We start from the raw sequence: 20503 nt of genomic DNA, 5'->3' as shown, positions 1-20503 counted from the left end.
GACGTGAAAGGGAAAAAAAAGCATAATTCAGGGAATTCTACACACCAGGTTCAAATCTAGACTTAGTCATTTAATAGCTATCTGATAATGAGCACTGGAAAGGACAATATGAAATAACATGTAAAATTCTTAGTTATGATTATGTCCAATGTTCTTCCTGACTGAAGAAAAATCAGAACCTACAGATTCTGAAAAAAAAAAGTATCCCAATTTTATGAGTGCAAACCTAAAGCCAAGGTGTTAAGCTAACTTGCCAAAGCTACAAAGTCTCTCATGTGGGCCTGGTGTCTGTGCCAGCTTGGTGTCAGGGAGATATCACAGCACACACAGGACCCTCGGATGCCTGTATTCACTGTCTCCCCAACACTTCCTGCTGCCTCCCTCTATTGTAAAGATTACATCTGTGAGGCTCTGTAGTTGCTCTTATTTGGGTTCCTCTGATCTACAGATTTCTTTATAGATATTTGTACCTTGGTAAAAGCAATTTCAAATGTTTGGGATAGAATATAAAACCACCAAGTGTGACCATTACCTTTTTTTTAAAAACTCAACATTTTAATTACCATAATACCCATCTGCTTTTTTTTTTCCAACAGGAAAGAAAGGGAGCACATATTCTCATCTTTCTAAAAATGCAAAGCACTTAGATTCTGCAGAGCTCACTGTGTTTCCTTCGGGAGTGTGCTAATTACGTTTACCCAAGCCATGTACTCCCAGTTCCAATTGAGAAACATCTATGCTGAAAAGCTTCTGCTGCAGGGAAGAGCAGATGGGATAACTGGCTGATAAAGGAGGAGCTCCTCTGGGGGACAGAGCCCGAGTGTCAACCACTGAAATTCCTTCTGTGTCTATCAGAGCAGAGTTGGTGATGGCAAAGCATGAGCTCAAACCAAGTAGAAACTTACCTAAATAATTGCAGGGGCGTCTTTTAACAGGATGTATACAACTTTGTGGTGCCAGGAGATACTGAGGTATCTTAATTGGTTTCTCATCTTTAAAGGGCCTAGCTGGGCCTGATGGCCATTTTGAGCAACAATGTAATCACTGTGATGGTTACTGTGATGTGCCAAATGTTCCTTATTGTTAAGTCTCTTTGTTCTCAGTCTCACAACACCCCTGTAATCAAGGTATCATTCCCCATGTTAATAGATGTGAAAACCAAGGCTTGGAAATTTTTAATTAATTTAAAATTAAATTGTTCAAGATTCTACACCTGGTAAGTGGTAGAATCAGAATACAAACCTGAGTCTGCCTGATTTTGAGGTTGTACACGCTTTACACCTACCTCACACCATCTCAGGACCAAGATGCTTCTCTTTCCTATACTGCATCCCAAGAGAATGCAGCTTCCAATCAGAACAGGAAGTCCATCTACAAGAGAAAAGTATGTTTAACAATGTCCAAGGATCATTCCTAAAGTTCAAAGACAAAAAGGTAGCATTTCCATACATGTGCTTCAATCATACAAATCCTCTACAGAGACAAACCTTGAAGCCTTCTCTGGTTCCCAGCTCAGAGGCCTCTGATCACAAGTTCCCCTTCTTTGCCACCTCCTCACCTCTGTACCCTCTTAAGGAAAAGAAGAACCTAAGCTTGTGACTCATCATATACAAACTTTCTGGATGAGAGAACTGGGTATTCTGTTTCATTAGAGTGAAGGTAAGAATGAGCTTCCCTAACCCAGAGAGATGGAGCAATGGGTGACTTCTGCCTGGACCTGGCTGAAGTAACATTTGCTCTAAAAAGGTAATTTATGTATTCCATCAAAAAACTCTATAAGGAAGGTATCATTAACCTCCTTTTATAAACCTCCACTTACAAATGAGAAAAACTGGAGTGCAAAGAGTTAAATAATTTATCTGAGCTGTTAGGGCAAAGCTAAGATTCAAGCCCAAGCACTCAGGGTTCAAAGTCCAGATCTTAACCACTGTACATCATAAAATGTTTGCTTGCTAATGCAGTGTCTCATTACCTAGTAAAGATCCACTCTCAAGAATCTAAAGAACCTAATCAGGGCTAGGGATCTAGCTAAGTGGTAGAGCACTGGCCTAGCATGTGCAAGTCCCTGGGTTCAAGTCTGGCACTGCAAAAAATTAAAAATCAAGAAGGGCCTACTGGAGACAAATTAGGAAATGGGAAATATACAAAGTGTAGACTAGGAGTTCTCAAAGTGTTCTCTGTAGGGCACAAATTCTCAGGGGTGAGAGTTTGTTGTTCTGGTTTTTTTTGGTACCAGGGATCAAACTTGGGACCTTGCACTTGTAAGGCAGGCAGCGGAGCCATTGAGCTAAATCCCTGGTCCCTAGGGGCAAGAGGTTTTTAGCAAGTGTATGGGGACAAGAGGATGCTATTCAAATAAATTGAAGAATTGTTTATTAAGCAAAATGGCAATTATTTTCAGAGAGTTTAATAGGAGAATGTGAATATTATAAAATCAGGGAGCTCTTTCTATTGGGGGAAGTTATAAAGAGAAATGTAACAGAGAACAAAACAAACAAAACAAAACTGCATTTTTTTTCCCATTAAGTTTCTTGGTACATTTTAGGTATACAATGCAGCTACATTCATCATTAGGATCTTGTACCGCTACATGACGTATCTTGGTTCTTATTTTTTCCCCATTCCCCTGCCCTCCCTTCACCCCCTCCACCCTTTCCTATTTACAAAGACTTTGTTTCCATCTTTTTCCTTTTCTCATACTTTTTCTTTCCCCTTCTTTCCTTTCCCCTACCCCTCCAACTTCCCCTACTCCTTTAGACATTTTCTTCCTATTTCACAATATCAATTATTCATTTAAAACTGCATTTTATGAAGTCCCACTGCCAGGAAGGTGAGGGCACTTGAGCAAAGTGCTATAAACCTCCAGTTCTCAATTTTTCCCACCCTTACAATTTAGAGCATGGGCTTGCATGATTACTGAAGTTCATCTTTGAATTTGATTTCTGCAGGTTTAAAATAGCTAACAATAGTGGTTTACAGATTTCACTATTTTTTAAAAAATAGATAAGTGAAGCTCAGCCGGTCTCAGCACCTGGAAGGAAGCTCCCCCACTGCCATCCCAAGCTCCTAGGGCAGAGAAGGTGAGACATAAACAAGCCTCAAAAACAGGCTTCTGGATCACCTACAGCAACCCCAAAGGGAAACGAGATGGAACACTCTGATACTCAACCACCTGGACTCTCTGAACTGGCAACAAAAGAGGATCTGGGAAAAATGAAATCAGAAATAATTACTCAGATAACAGCAAAGATTTTGCTCATGGTGCAAGACATGATTAATAAATCTAGAGAGGACATAGATAAAAAAAAAATAGAGGATCTGAGGAATATGATGGAATCCCAACATAGGAAACAAATGGAATCCATAAAACAGACACAAACAGATTTCCAAGAGATTAAAAACTCCATGGAAAGTCTGCGCAGCAGAATGAACCAATGTGAGGATAGAATTTCACATATAGAAGATAAGATTGCAATTAGTGAGGAGGAAAAGAAAAACTGCTTTAAAATTGTAAGGGAACATGAGAAATCAATCCAGCTGCTGCTAGATGATGCAAAGAAGAATAACATAAGACTGATTGGAGTCAATGAAGAAAGAGGAGAGAGTGCAGATGACATAAAAAAACTCTTCACAGAAGTGATGGCAGAAAAATTCCCAAAGAGGGGAAAAGAACTTGACATACAGATAAGTGAGGCATATAGGACTCCAGCTAGCCTTAATCAAAAAAAAAAAATCTACACATAGGCATATAATAGTTAGGATTTCAGAAATCCCACAGAAGAATAAAATTCTACAAGCAGTGAGAGAAAAGAAACAAATCACATACAAAGGAAAGCCCATCAGAATCACAGCAGACTTCTCAATGCAAACCCTCAAGGCAAGAAGAGCTTGGAGTGATGTATTTCAAGCCCTAAGGGAAAACAGCCTCCAACCCAGACTGATGTACCCTGCAAAACTATCTTTCAAAATTGATGGAGAAATAAGATACTTTCATGAGAAAGAGCACCTCAGGAACTTCATGAATATCAAACCGGCACTCCAAAAACTTTTAGACAATACCCTAGGAAAAGACAATGAGGATCACAACCCCAGGAAACCCAGCAGAATGAATCCATTGGGCATGACAAATTAAACGCAAAGGGGGAGAATCCAACAAAAAGAAAAAGTCATGACAAGGCTTTTAAATCTTTTGACTTCATCCCCCTAATGAGTGTATAATTCAATCTTATTATTGTACTGATTAGCATTTTTCTGATTCTAGAGTTGCACACCCTTCCTTGTGCTATACTGGCTATTTATCATCTTATGTCTACATTTTAATTGGGTTGTCTATTAATGAGCTCTAAGAATTCTTTATATATTCTGGTCATAGGTTATATGCATTGGAAATATGGTCTGTTTAAGGATTACTTTTCATTTTAATGATGTCATTTAAACTTCTAAATTTTGATGGAATCTCATTTATCAATTTTTTTCTTTTGTGCATCATGTTTTTTGTATCCTAGGTAGTTCTTGCCTACCCTCAATTCATAAATATTTTCCCTTATAATTTCTTCTTAAAGTTTTATACTTTTAGGCTTTCTTATTTAGGTTCATACATCCCTTCAGGGTTGAGGTTAATTTTTTATATACGGATACCAGGTGTTCTAGTGCCATTTGCTGAAGACACTATCTCTTCCTCGGCTCTTAAATCGAGTTTATATTCTATAAAATGCTAATGTTAAATAATCTTTCAAAACTCAGTGGACCATATATGTGTGGTTCTATTTCTAGATTCTCTGTTTTATTCAAATGATCTACATGTCTTTCCTTACACCAACACTGCCTTGATTACTGTAGCTTTAGAAGAAGTCTTAAAATTGGGTGCTAAACATCTTCCAGCACTGTTTTTGTTTTTGGCTTTTCTGGGACCTTTGTAGTCCTACATAACTTTTAAATTTCAATATCCAGTTCTTCATTTATAGCAAGTATACACAGACCTGAATTTTTATATATACCTTGTGTTTTCTAATCCTGCTAAATCCAAGTACAAGTTCTAGGGGCTCCTAGAGATTTCTTAGTATTTTTTCTGTAGATGATCATTTCATCTACATATAAAGATTTTGCTTCTGCCGTGCCAATCCTATCCTAGTTGTGTCATTTTATCGCCAGACTATTTTGGTGGGGACTAGGTTTCAAAGTTTAATGGACAAATGAAGAGTAAGCATATCTGCCCTTGTTCCCCACCTTAAGGAGAAAGCATTGTATCTTCTCCATTCATACAAGGCGTTCTCGCTGGAAGTATGGAGTACATGTCTTTAATTTGTTGAGAAGTTTCTGTTCTACTTCTAGGCTCTTGATAGCTTTTACCATGAACAGCTGTAGAATTTGGTCCAATACTTTTTCTCCAACTACTGACAGGATCATATTGCTTTTGCCTTTCCTCTGTTAAAATGATGACTTTTGGGGGTGGATCTTCCAATGCTGAACCAATACTGCCATCCCTATAATAAAACCACTTTCTACATCCTGCCAGATCTGACTTCTAAGAGTTTGTTTTGTTAAACAAATTTCTATCTATGTTCATACTTTTTTCTTCTATTATCTTTATCCAAGTTTAGGATTAGCACAATGTTGAGTTCCTAAAATGAGGGGAGAAGTGTTCCTTCTTTTTTCTGCTTTAATTGTTTGATATAATTTATCAGTTAAAATGTTTATGAGCCTGCTGTTGTCATACAGGTAGGTTTTCAAGCTAGGAATATACTTTCTTTAATAGGTGTTATTCTAATTTTATATTTCCTCCAGAGTTAGTTTCATTAATTTGTCTTCTGAGGTACTTCTTAGAAGTTGTCAAATTTATTTCAAAAAAGATTTTTGTAATATATGCTTTCTATATCCTTTTAAATTCTGTAAAATCTGTGGTAATGTCTCCTAGATCTTAATATTGTAATTTTAAAAATGTATAACTGATATTGTATAACAGGAAGAAAAGGTCTAAAAGAGCAGGGGAATTGGGAGGGGTAGGGGAAGGGAATAAAGGGAAAGGAAAAAATATGAGAAGAGGAGAAAAATGGAAACAAAGTCTTTGCAAATAGGGAAGGGTGGAGGGGGTGAAGGGAGGGGAAGGGAAGGGGAAATAAAATAAGAACCAAGAGACTCATGTAATGGTACAAGATCCCAATGATGAATGTAACTGTATTTTATACCTAAAGTGTACCAATAAAGTTAATGGGGGGAAAAAAAAGATAGATAGAGAGAGAGAGAGAGAGAGACAGAGAGAGATCTGGCTATTTTCAACAAAGAAATGGCTCCTAGGTACCTATTCTGCCTCAAAGCCAAGGAAGCGAATGCATCTTGGCCCAATCCCATAATCTGGAATCTAAAAAGAAGCCTTAAGGGTGAGCCAACTGAATGTGGTGGCACAGACCTGTAATCCTAGCATTTGAGAGGCCAGAGCAGGAGAATCATGAGTTCCAGGACAATGTGGCCCACATAATGAGACCCTGTTTTGATCAATCAATCAATCAATCAATCAATACACAAACACACAAAAAGCAAAGTAAACAAAAACAGGAGGGGGAGATGAGCGAGCCAAGAATAATGGGGGTACAAAGGGCTGCTTGAGCTCTGGAGGATGTTGCAGCTTTCCCCCTCTGAGGATGAGACACAGAGAGTATTCTGGTGTCCATGAGAACAGGCCATGGGCAGCCACAGACACATGCTCATCTCTCCCAGGAAGACTTGCAGCCCCTCTGTTCCATAGAACGCACCATTCTGTATATTTCCATAATACTCCACTGCCACACAGAGTGTATTTAAATTGTCTTTTTATAATTTTTAATCATGAAAAAGCTCAAATATACAAAAATTTAAACACAACACTGTAATGAGTTTCCATGTATTCATCAACCAAATTCAACAACTATGAATTCATGGCCAATCTTGTTTCATTTTGTTCCCCATCTCTCTCTCTCTCTCTCTCCACTATATTATTTTAAAGAAAATCCCAAACATCAAACCATTTCATCACATAATTTTTTCATACATATTGTATATCTTAAAAAGAGGACTCAGGGGCCAGGGATTTAGTTCCGTGGCACTGCACCTGCCTAGCAAACACAAGGTCCTGAGTTTGATCCTCAGTACCAAATAAAAAATAAATTATAAATAAATATTTAAAAATTTAAAAAGAGGACTCAGCCAGGCATTGTGGCACATGCCTGTAATCCTAGCACTTGGGAGGCTGAGGCAGGAGGATCACTATAAGTTTGAGGTCAGCCTAGGCTACATAGTGAGTTCAAGGCCTGGCTGAACTACATAGTGAGACCTTGTCTCAAAACAAACAAAAAAGAAGAGTACTCTGTTTAATGTAATCATCACAACTAAAACCTGTAATTTCTTAATTGTCAAATATCATTAAATTTTGAATGTGTCATAAATGTCTTTTATTGCATTATTTGTGTTGAATAAAGAATCCTATTAACGTTCATTCACTGTAGTTGGTTGATATAGCTTAAGTCTCTCTTAATCTACAGATTCTGCTTCCATCAACTTTTTCCTTACAATTTATTTGTTGAAGAGACTGAGATGTTCATTCACACTGTGGTAATAGAATTCCCATGCTTTGCATCCTCCATATTATTGTAGTTGGGTCTAGAATCTTGCCATATTGAGAAACAATATCTTTAGGCAAGTAATTACTTTCCTATTTATATTCTCATCTGCTAGAGAAATATTTATTACATAGCCCCTAAAAGCCAGGCACTAAAAATGTAGTAGCAAAACAAGATAATTCTCCTAACCTTGTCTAGTATGTAATAAATTAGCCTAGATTATAAATAATCACCAATGTGAACATTAAATTACTTATATATATATAGTATATTCATATATATGAAAAGAAAATGTAATAAAAACCCTTAATTCATTTGTTGTATTTCTGTCCATTATTATCATTAATTTTTTTTTTGGTCCCAGGGACTGAACTCAGGTCCTTGTGCTTGCGCAGCAGGCGGCGAAACCACTGAGCTAAATCCCCGGCCCTTCTGTCTGTTATTTTTATCTGATGTATAGTATTCTATTGTGCAACTATATGACATTTCCTTTTATATCCTTTCTTCTGTTGATAGGCTCTTAAATTTCTCAAAATCCTTTGCTACTGAAGATGATGCTATTAAAAACAGAATGGTATGATAGCTCTGTTTGGCAGTGTATTTCATGATAGATTTTTATATTATTTATTTTTAATATAATTACACTGAGATCAGAGAAATGATGGTCATAAGCAATTGACTCACTTTCTGAAATTTGATGGCACTTTCTTTGCTCTATTTATATGGTGACTTTTTTAAATGATCCACAGGTATTTGATTTAAATGTTTTATTTGTTGGGTACAAAAGGTTCTCTTGATCCATTAGATCAGAGACAGAAGATTATGGCATTGGGGCCAAATCTGGCCTGCTGCTTGCTTTTATAAAGTTTAATAATGAACACAAGCATACTCGTTCATTTAGCTGATCCTCACAGAAAATAGTCTGCCTTCACATTATTAGATGAAGCTTTTAATTATGTGATTTAAAATTTTGTATTCCATCCTAATTTTATACCTGTTTAATCTGTGTTCCTTATACTGGTATGAAAAAATCTCTTACTATACTCATAGATGTACCCATTTCTTTTCATAATTTTGACTAATTTTGGTTCATGTTTCTGGGCCTGGATGTCCAAGATCCTCACGCCCTCCATCCTGCTGCCCTTGACCCACACAACTGCCTTTGGACTTTTTTTTTTAGACATGAGCCATTTATCACTCCCTGTGGCCCTAATCTCCAAGAAACAAATGCCAAGCTTTTTGAGTGCTTCTCTTTTATTTGAGTTGAGGAAAGTACTCAGTACATGGTAGATGTCAGCAAAAGACAAACTAGAAAAAAAAAAAAGACAAACTAGAACATTTCTATGTCCTGTTGGCAAGCTGCCTGTTCTACTCTGCAAGCCCAGTCTCTTTCTGACCCCAAACAAAATTCTCCTCACCCTTCTCTAAAAAGATGTCTAGTGCTGGTTAGAACCATGATTGTGAGGAGGGGACTAAAGTCATGAAATTTCAGTGATGTGCTCCACACAGAGTAGAACAAGCACATTTGGAGAGTAACTGGCAGGATTACTGGAGGGAAGATAATTTGCCAGCCACAAAGACTGACCACGGTCTGCACACTACTTGACTTTCTACAGTTGGACAAAGCTGGAATTAGGAAAGACAAATAAGCCTCACCAAAGATGTCACCTCACTGAGGACATCAGCAGTGACCCAAATGAGGTAGTGAATGATTTGACTGTACCTTGTCCACCTCTTCTCAGGGAGGGAATAATATGGATTTGAATCTGTCAAAAACAGGTTAAAACTGAATTTTATTTTATGTCAAATCAGGTAAACAAAATGTGTATAGCGCAGGGCCGGGGATTTAGCTCAGTGGTTCCGCTGCCTGCCTCGAAAGTGCAAGGTCCCACGTTCGATCCCCAGTACCAAAAATAAAAAAAAAATGCGTATAGTGCAAATGCTATGTGCCAGGCAATGAGCAAGGCCATTACATACTTTAGTTTAAACTTCACCAAAGTTCCCATTCCCAATGAGTAAACTGAGTTCACAGCTAGTCACTGAGTTACATGATGAGAGCAAGTCTCATGTACTCTGGGTCCTATATCATTTTCCCTTCAGAAGTGAAGACACTCAGACCTGAAAGAAGGGACACACCTGGGCACAGTGATCTCTGGAGTGATATATGGTTCTCTATGGAGCAAAAGGAGTCACCTTGGGAAAGGTACAAGCTGTCTGGCAGTGTAAAGACTAGGAGGAAGAGAAACTACATTATGGTGCTCTTAGTTACTTACCTAAATACTTTGTCAGTACTTTGACTGTATTATCCAATCTAGCCTTTTAAAACACTCTTGATGAAGCATCAATATATGATTCTACAGATAAGGAGACTAAGCCCCATAACCTTGCCAGGTTACACAGCTAACCTTTAGGTTGGAACCAGAATCTGAACTCAGCTCATTCTAACTGTATTCCTTTCACCATCCCATTTTCTGAGATATTACATCCATATGTAAGGAGGCAGGAGAGGGCTTAAGTAATCTTTAGGGAAAACATGCATTTTCAGAGGCTCTATGGAAAGATTGGTCGGATTTCTACTACTGGAGATTGTATGGAGTTATTCTTGGCAAGAGACTGCAGAAGCAAAGTCAGAAAAGCTCAGGAACTGATTGGAACAGAGAGCCACGGGGTTGGCATAAGCTTGAGGTACAGGTAGTGCTGGGGACCGCAATACTGATTATGCCCAAAGCATGCTGTAAGCAGTACAGGTTGTTAGAGTTAAACCCCTCAAATTGGCTCATTTTAAGAAGCGAGTCTGACTGAAGCTTATGTGACTTATGGAAACACCTCATAAGCACTGAGGTAGCACACAGGTTAGCATGACCTTCGTGATAATGGTCATAGCCAAGACCAGAGTAGCCTGTGATGTTGTGGGGCTCAATATGAGATAACATAGTAGCTGAGGTCAGAGTAGCTTGCACCCAAATCCTATTCCTGTGACTAAAACTTTCTTGACTAGAAGGTCAAGGATTTAATTACAACCTTATATTTTGTCTATTCTATTCCTAATTTGAGAATGCTTTGTCTTTTCCTTTTATAAGCCTTGCCTGCACAGTATCCATAGCAACTGCACAACTGAATGACCTCACACACAGTTCCCCTTTAGCACACAGTTCACCTTTACCCCAACTGATTACCAATAAAAATCAGTGGCTTGGACTGATCAGGGCCTCTGCTGGTTGCTCAGCACTGGCTCTCCTGGCTCCCCATTTCTCTGTTGCTTTCTGTCTTTGAGTCTTTCTTTAGCCCTGCATCACACACTGGGCAGAAGACTGGAACCTACTGCAGATGTCTCCAGTAGGCAGCAGAGAGGAGCCTGGGAATGTGGGCTAACAACATAAGGAGGACCTGCCCAGGCAGGGTCTTGCCACAGCAACACAGATGCAACAGGATTTTTCCACTGGGGAGAGCTCCAGATGAAATAAAACTACAATTAAGTGAGCAGAACTGGCTTTGCCATTTGTTCACAGGGAAAAGGAGAACTGGAAGTCTGGAGCCATGAGTGACATGGAGATGTAGGTAGGGAAAACAAAACTATGAATATCTTCAGATGATGTATATTTCTATAAAAAAGTCCTAAGCCAATTTAAAGTCAACTTATTATAATTAATTATAAAAATAATGGCAGATAACAAAATATACTATTCAACTATACCATACATATACTATATATATAGTACATATACTATATATGAAGGAAATTCATACACGCAACTACCATGGTAAGTGAAATAAGTCAGTTACAAAAAGACAAATATTTTATGATTCCATTAATATAAACTACTTTGAGTAGTAAAAGTTAGAGAGAGAAAGCAGAACTGTGATTGTCAGGAAGTAGGGGAAGGGGAAATGAGAAAATAGTTTTAATGAATACACAGTTTCAGTTTGAGAAGATGAAAAAATTCTGGAGATGGATAGTGGTGATAGTTGTACAACAATGTGAATGAACTTAAGGCCAAACATGATTAAGATGATAAATCTTATGTTATTATAATTTAAAAATGTGATTTTTAAAAATGTATTTCAACAAGAAACTTGGTGAGTTGTTGAAATATTAAGCGTGTGGGTGACTTGAATGTTTGTTACCATAAAGTATTTGGAAAGAATAAAAACTTTAAAGAAAAAATGGGCAAAGGACTTTATAAACTTGTCTCAAAAAAATACAAATAGCCAATAAGCACATGAAAAGATACTTGATATCATTATTCATTAGGGAAATTAAATCAAAATCACAATGAGATGTCCCTTCACACACCAGAATAACTATAATAATAATTTTAAAAGGAAAATATCAAGTGTTGGAAAGAACTTTCAAACACCACTGGTGGGAATATAAAACGGCACAAACACTTCAGGAAAAAGTCTAGCCATTCCTCAGAAAGTTAAACATAGAGTTACCATATGACAGAGCAATTTTTCTTAGGTATATACAAAAAAACCCCATATATCCACATAAGAACATGCATATGAGCCAGGCATGGTGGTGCATGCCTGTACTCCCAGCACTGTGGAGGCTGAGGCAGGAGGATCAGGAGTTCAAGGCCAGCCTAGGCTACACAGTAAGTTCAGGGCCAACCTGAACTACAAAGTGAGACCCTGTCTCAAAACAAACAAACAAAAACATTCACATGAATGTTCATAGTAGCATTATTCACAATAGTAAGGGTGGGAATCGTCCATATGTCAATCAATGAATAGACAAAATATGCTATATCGGTACAATTGAAATACCTATGGGAAGAGTCTGTATGTGCCAATTTTCCCGTGAACTTAACATTGCTCTAAAACTAGTCTACACACTGAAGAAAAAAGAGTAATGGCAAAAAGGGAATGAAGTGCTAATACTTCATTAGTCACTGTCCCAGTCACCTTAGGCTACTATACCAAAATGCCATAGAGTGGGCGGCTTAAAAAACATTTATTTCTCTTGGTTTGGGAGTCTGGAAAGTCCAATATCAAGGGACCAGCTGATTCAGTTCCCGGCAAGGGCCCCTTCCTGGCACACAGATGACCTCCTCAGTGTATCCCTGCCTGGCAGAGAGAGGAAGCTGTGGCGCCTCTTCTTCTTCTTATAAGGGCATTGATCCAATCACGGGGTCTCTACCATCACAACCTCACCTAAACCTAATTATCTTCTACTTTCTGATGCCATCATGTTGGGAGTTAGAGCTCCAACATCTGAGTTTACTGGAGGGTGCAGGAGAACACAGTGAACATTCAATCCCTAAGAGTCACTAATATAGCACTAAAAGCACCCTACTGCAATGTGGATGACCTTGCAAACATTATGCTAAGTGAAAGAAGCCAGACACAAAAGGTCACATAGTCTAAAATGTATAATAAATATTGGGAAATGGGAAATGGAAAGAAAATATTCAAATGGGAATGGGAACAAGGGAGGAGGTAGGGAGAAAGGATGGAAGGGTCAAGAAAAACATGATAATAGAAGGGAAAAATGGAAACACAGGTTTTGTACATAGGGAAGGGAGGGGCGTAGGAGGAGGGGGGATTGGGATAAAATAAAATTTTTAAAAAATAAAATAAAATAAAGGTATTCAAAGATCTTTATCTTTAAAAAGGTCACATAGTATACTATTCCATTTTATGAAATGTCTAGAATAGGAAAATCCACAGAGACCCCAGACTGATGCTTGTTGGGACTGTTTAATGTGGGTACTGGATTTCCTTGTGAGATGGTGAAATGCTCTAGAAATAGAGTCGGGATAGTTGTACAACCTCTCTACATGTATGGAATGTCACTGGGTTGTACACTTTAAAATGGCTAAAAGGGCAAGTTTTATGTTATATATATATTTTACCAAAATAAAAAAATATTATTTATCTTTTTTGAAAGGTGATTACCCTAGAAAAACTTTTTGCAAATGTGTTCAACAGGACATATTTATAATTTCTGTCTTAGTTACTTTCTCATCACTGGGACAAAATATCCAGTACCCACAATTTAAAGGAAAAGAGGTTTATTTTCTCTCAAATTTTCACTCCATGGTCAGCTGGTTCCAAGATAGAAACGCATGATGGAAGGGTATGGCAGAGGAAAGCTGCTCATATCTTGGTAGCCAGGAAGCAGAAAGAAAAGGGAGGGAATAGTAAGGGAGACACATCCTTCCAGGTCAAGCCCCCAACGACAGGCCTCCTCCAACCAGGTCTCACCTCCCAACAGCACACTCAGCCACTGAACTCACAGGTGGAAGAATCTACCCTAAGCACAGTGCCCCATGATCCTGTTACCCTCCAAAAGTCCTCCTCTGAGTGCAATAGAGTTTTAGGGGACATTTTAGATCCAAACCACAATTACAAACTTTAGTTAATATGGGGAAAGAAGAAATCTGTTTCCCTCACTAGAGCAACAAATAAACAAACTGTGGTTCATTCCTACCCAGGAATACTAAGCAACAGTAAATGAATGTTGACAGCATCATTATTCACCTTAGCCAAAGGTTGGAAACAGCCCAATTATCCATCAACTGATAAATGGATAAACAAAATGTGGTAAATCCACCCACTCTACCCCCCATCAAGCCAACTCTCCTTGTCTGCACCACCCCTAGCTCCACTGAGCACAGTGAGTATGAACATACCCCTGCTTGTCTAAACTCTGTCTGTTCTCTGCTCCCAGGAAACAGCAACCCCCCCCAGCCACCCTTCAGGCCTAGGGGTGTCACACCGATTGTGGAGGACTTCCAGAGAATAGGCCTGGGAACAGCCTGTGCAGAAGGGGACACTGGGACAGGAACTCTGGAGTCCTGAGTTTCCAGAGGTCTAGAGGCCTGCTCACCCTGTGAGAGAGACTTGGACAGAAAAGAGTTAAATGGAGCTAAGTCTTAGAACTCAGGGCAGACGGCTAAGTGCTCAGATCTATAGGTGGTACTGGATTTAATTAGCCATGGTCCATTGCTCCCAGAAGTTTACAATCTAGCAATATTATAAGACTTGGAATCTCAGCATTTCAGCCCTGTTGAACTTCAGTGAACTTAATGTACTCCCTCTAAGGGGCAGATTCTGCAGGCTGATTCAAGGAGCCAGAAACGATGAAGATAGGCTGTTAACAGCTGCTAGTTAGTGCCACGTGTTGTGCTCCAGCAGTGACCCTTGAGCAGAATTCTGAAAGCTGAACTCCCATGTGACTCTTGATGGTGACGGCAGTTTTATTTCTGGAAGCAGCCATGTCATTTCTGCCAACACCCAAGCCACCAGCTTGTCACACTGTTTCATACCCTCCCAGGAAAAGTGGCTGAAGCTGAATTTATAGGGACCAGTGTCACTCTGGGCTCCTCAGCTTCCTGTGAATCCTCTCCCTATTTACAGAAAGGCTTTTTATCTGCAACTTCCCTTCAACAAGCACCAACTGGGGCTTTGTGCATCAGAAGTAGCTGCAGTTGGCCAAATGCTCTGCCCACCCCAAGTCTTGACAACTTTGGAAACAGCTTCAAATTGCCCAGTTCCCTCTCTCAGACACACATATTTGCAAAGATCTGGTCAAGAAAGCAAGACAAGGGCTGGGGATTTAACTCAGTGGTTTCACTGCCTGCTGCGCAAGCACAAGGACCCAAGTTCGATCCCCAGTACCAAAAAAAAAAAAAAAAAAAGAAAGCAAGACAAGGGCCTGGGATGTGGCTCAGTGGCGCCATGCCTGCCTGGCAAGTGTAAGGTCCTGAGTTCAATACCTGGTACCACAAAACAAAACAAAACAAAACAAAAAAGAATGCAAGACAGGCTCTCTATATTATTGTTGGGGTATTGAAATATAATATATTCTATCTCCCTGAATGGCCATTACCCCAAACTTACAGAGTCAGAGTATCTCTTCCTTGACACACTGCATTTTCAGTTCTACCATCTATAATTATAACCCTCCTTCATGGATTCCACTGCATTTTACAAACACATAAATTATTTCTTCTCTGTTGTGGCTTTTCTAAAATCAGACATTTAATTGGTTAAATCTCCTTTATCATAAAATTTAATGCTATAGATTTCTAATTACTGATTTGTCCAGACATCAAAATATACTTACACGATCATTCTGTTTTAAATGTTTATTTCTATTGTTTTCTTATTTAATCTATAAATTATTTAAATTTTAAATAATTTTAAATTTTCCCTTCTAGTTTCTGTTTTATTACCACTTCTTGTAACCCCCTCTTTTCTCCTCAGTTCAGTTTAAACACTCCATTTAGAAGTAGTTCAGAGAAGGTCTGTGAGTGGTAACTTTTCTCAGCTTTTATCTGAAATTGTTGTTTTTCCCTCATTCTCCAGTTAAATTTTAACTATGTATAGAATTCTAAATTGACAGTTACTTTTTCTCAGTACTTAGAAGATACTTATCCTCCTGCTTCCTAGGGATAAGTTGCCTGGGGTTCTTTGTTGCCATCAAGAAATAAGTAACCTATTCTTCCTTCTGGTTGTGTATTTAAGATTAATCTTTGATACTTTGCATTTTGACTATGAAGTATCTAGCTGTAACTTGCACTCTCATGAGTGTGTGTGTGTGTGTGTTTAAATAATGCTTAGGATTCACTGAGCTTCTTAAATCTGAATGATACCTTTGATAAGCTCCAGAAATTCTCAGTCATTATTTTTTAAATGTTACCTCTTCTCTTTTTTTTTTTTTGGTACTGAGGATCGAACTCGGGACCTTCTGCTTGCGCAACAGGTGGTGGCACCACTGAGCTACATACTCGGCCTTGTTACCTCTTCTCTTTTTCAAGCTCGTATTAATCTTCTCCTTCTAACCTTCCCCATTTATTCATATTTCCAATATTTATTCCATGTTTGCCTTTTGGTATTCACTTTATCTGGGACACAGATTACATTCATTAAATTGTATTAAAATAATGTTAAAAACTGGTTTTGTCCATCTACTGAAATTTTTAATAAACAAATTTTTCCTTTTTAGAACTGTAAGTAATCTTTTCCCTCTTGTTATAAACACAACTTAGTGCTTTTCAAGTCTGTTTCTTTTTTTACAGTCTTTCTTCTTTTAAGGTTTTAATTTTTTTTGTATCTGTTTACCTCTTTTAAAATACCTAAGTCTCCGACATTATTCTACTTTGTAAAATTCTTGGAGCTCTAATGCTCCTGTTTTCAGGTCTGTTGGTTCCTTCTCATGTGCTTCCTGATGGGGTTTTAGGTTAGTGATTTTAAGCTCATTTCCCACCAGGCTTCACCTGGGAGGATCCTGTATAGTTTGGATGAGGAAATGTTCACTACGATGGATAGATGTGTTGCAGCAAAAGGACTCAGGAGCCACCTTAAAGATGCTCCCACTGTAAAAGATGGAACGACTTGAGTTTCAATAAGAACAACACCTTCAATTGATGGCAATGCATCATATGTTTAAAGACATAAATTGTGATACTTTAAAAAAATCTTCATTAATCATTTTTAGAGGATGCTTTTTTCCACCAACCCTATAGCAAAAGGTAACTGAAGAGTTGATAAGAAGAACTGCTTTATAGAAGTATTCTAGTTAGTAGATGAAGACATGATAGATTAAGAAATCATCATTTTCCAACTTCAAATAATATAACCAATCTTCAGTGGCTGTCAAAGTCACAAAAATGGAAACAAGAAATAATGTCTGTTCAAACGGAAATACACAGTTCCACTGTGTTATGGTTTAGATAGAGAATAGCCCCCTCCAAGTCTCATGTGTTCAGAAGTGGGGTTTTTGGAAGGTGATTGGATCATGGGAGTGCTATACTTATCAGTGGACTGATTGACTGATTGATGACATCATAGCTAAATGTGCTGTTAGGAGGTGGGGCCTGGTTGGAAGAGGTGTGTCACTGGGCATGTGCCTTTGGAAGGTATATCTCTCGTTCCAGCTCCTCCCTTCTCTCTCTTCTTTCTGGCTGCCATAAAGTAAGTAGCTTTCCCCTGCCATGTCTTTCCACAGTGCCATTTCAGTCTTAAAGCCAGCTGACCATGGACTAAAACCCCAAAACCTAAGCCAAATTAAACCTCTCTTCCTTTAATTTATGGATATCAGTTATTTTTCCCACCAATGAGAAAGCTGATAAATAAACATTGTAACTAGTGTAACACTATAATACATGCTTAAATCCCATAAAGCTTCAGACCTTACATAGGAGATTATGGTGGCTAGGCAATAAGCTTGCTTTGTACAAAGCTGTCAATATAAAAAAAAGGGGAAACCCTTGAAAGTCAATCATTTCCCTATTACACAAACTGCACAATTCAAAAATATACATCCTGTATTCTGAAGGCCCCATATTCAGGTGCACAAAATATGTGGTAACAGTAGGTAACAATACGTGTCTGCTCATTGGGTGACTAAATGGTGTCCGGAGCCGTTTGGATGACAACTTCCTATTATCACTGTTTCTGTCTCTAGTTATATAAGTAATCTCAGCCTTAAATGACCTCATTCAGATAAACAGACTAAGAAAGAAGCTTTAAAATACCATAAACATCAGCTTTCTTCACTTAAGGCTTGAGTTGGGGAACAACAGAATATGGCATCCAGATTTTCTATGAATCCAAGAGTACTGTAACAAGAGCAGTCTATTTCTCAGTCATGAGGAACACAGATGGGAAGCAGACAGGCCTTTGGTGAGAAATAAAATCAGACTTTCAAGAGAGAAGTTCTCAGAAAAAGCTCATTGTAAATGTCCTCTATCATTATTGATATGGTAGATTTTATTAGCTCCTTCCTATTAATAATGTGGAACCTTAGCATTTTAATTAAAAGTCACTTTGAATTCTTGATGCCATTTGTTTCTGGTACATTTAGTTCCTGGGCCCTTGTATGGAAAGGTTGGGGATGAAAGGCAGAGTGTTACTATCTGAAGAGAAATCAAGCAGAACTGATTAGAGACCCAGGTGAATCGGAAATGGAATAAACAGTCACTGTTCCCTAAACAGGAAACCACTAATTAGATTTTTTAACTCAGCATAAATGCCTCCTAAATTGATGTTAATACAGAACCTCACTGTATATTGATTTAATTTTCCTGACTCAAAGGATGTGCTGGCTGGATGTGTCCCTGCAGGCTTAATTGTGCTGAGTATCTTACAGCAATGGTTGTACTGAAATGTAAACAATTCTGTGAGTCATCCTTTGTGCCAGCAGTGGCTGGAAGTTGGTATTTCTAAATTATTATTTTTTACTTTGTCTTGGCCTTAGGAATACAGAAAAATGGCCAGAACTCATTCCCAGGTCAGACAAACAAATAAATCTGTATTAAACACACAATAGATCCAAGAGATTAAGTCCTTGCATCAGTGTGACAACACCTTAGTTAAGAAACCCCAGCCATCAAACAGTCTTCAGTCAGGGTGTGGGGACAACAAGCCTCAGAGTGGACATCAGGTCACTGAAAGAAAGCACTTTTGGCAATTATTCAGGACAGCCTGGCCTACTTTTGACAACTGCATCATTTGAGGAGAGAAGTCACGAAGGATCAGGAGAGAGCCCAACAAGGATATACATAAAGGAAAAGAAAGAAAAGTAAACGAAAAGTGGGAAAACTATTTGCTTGGTAGAAATGCACCAGAGAAAGTCTGCAGCACTTGAAGATACAAGCCTAAACATTTTGTCCTGACACAACAAAACTCTATCCACCTCCAAAATGAACTGAAAGGCAATTAGACATATATTCAGAGCTAATATCAGGGGGGAAATAGTTATAAATCATTGTCCTTGAGTTAATGTTCAATCAGAACAGTGTTTTCCCAGGATCTTCCAAGCTCCATCCAGAGTGATGGTAGTTGCCTGATTTTGAATCTCTCCCACCTTCTCCACCACCTCCACCCAAGTCACAGAACAACAAAATCAACAATGAAAACAAATAAAACTTCACCTGATTTGGGTCTTCAGCAGTTCTAGAAAATAGAACATGATGACTTTCAAGTTATCTGTTAAGACTCCATACATCAAATGAATTGGAATATACAGAAAGCAAGTAGAGGGGAAAAATTCTACAGCTATCACTACTTGCCTGCCATTGCAAACCAGTGAGGGTGGAGAAGTTTAAGAAATTTCAGTAAAAGAATAGAGAAGAGCAAAGGACTTAGACAAGACATAAGCAAGCACCTCCAGAAGGTTCAGGTCCAACATCAAATGCCAAAATACTAAATATAGACCTGCTTAACGTCAACATTCACATCACTTTTTATATGGAAGGGGCTTGAATGTGTGACACCAGAAGGCAGAGCCAGGAGGAAGTGCTTTAGGGGAGATATAAGATACGAAGAAAAGAGGTAGTACCAGATGGAAACAAGGAGATGAGAAACAAAAAGAAAATAAAAGGAAAAAAATTAAGAATTCTGCAGAAACAAAAGAAGAATAAGACATGCTGTTCCATAAATTTCCTGGAAACATGAAAGAAATGTCTGGCTTGGAAATAATAGGGCACCAACAGTCCAAAGAGTGACCCTGATAAGTCCAGCTTGGCCAGTAAATGAGTTCATTAGGGTTTACTTACAGAGTAGTTGACGGCTTGCAGGCTGCAGCACTATTAAAGCTGCCAGCCCCTCTTTGCTAAGCTACTGGTTTTATAGGTAGCTTAAACTAAGGTAAAGAACAAAAAAGCAGAAGCAAAAGACAAGAGTGCTTGGGAAACGTTGTGTATCCTCTTTTCCTATTCCATCCTTATGGGGAACTCTGTGTCTCACTGCCACTGTCCAGCAGCAGTGATGGATGGCCTTGTGCTGCAGTCCTACACACAGTCTCAGCACCTGGCAGGGCCAGCCAGACAGCTAAAGGTGGCCCACTACAAGATGGGGTTACTGTTTTTTGTTTTTTGGGTTTTTTTGGTGCCAGGGATCAAACTCGGAACCTTGTGCTTGCAAGGCAGGTGGTGGAACCACTGAGCTAAATCCTCGGC

The 20503-nt window shown here is 38.6% G+C and overlaps 1 long non-coding RNA gene across 5 annotated transcripts in view; it reads right to left on the bottom strand.

Annotated features, from left to right (window-relative positions):
* LOC147827836 (uncharacterized) overlaps positions 1-20503 on the bottom strand; it is a 92082-nt gene that overhangs the window by 8847 nt on the left and 62732 nt on the right. For 3 of the 5 annotated variants that reach the window (XR_015451593.1, XR_015451584.1, XR_015451590.1), the window contains one exon: positions 1286-1371. This is a non-coding gene — a long non-coding RNA (uncharacterized LOC147827836). Of the gene's footprint in view, positions 1-5; positions 1372-20503 lie in introns of those variants that run through there. The other 2 variants (XR_015451591.1, XR_015451588.1) reach the window with 2 other exon arrangements.

This window comes from Heterocephalus glaber, unplaced genomic scaffold (assembly GCF_053883595.1).
Source record: "Heterocephalus glaber isolate CG9 unplaced genomic scaffold, H.glaber_assembly_v1.0 deba00001429, whole genome shotgun sequence".
Lineage (NCBI taxonomy): Eukaryota > Metazoa > Chordata > Mammalia > Rodentia > Bathyergidae > Heterocephalus > Heterocephalus glaber.
Note: the sequence above shows the minus strand (reverse complement) of the source record. Positions and strands in the feature narration are given on the sequence as shown.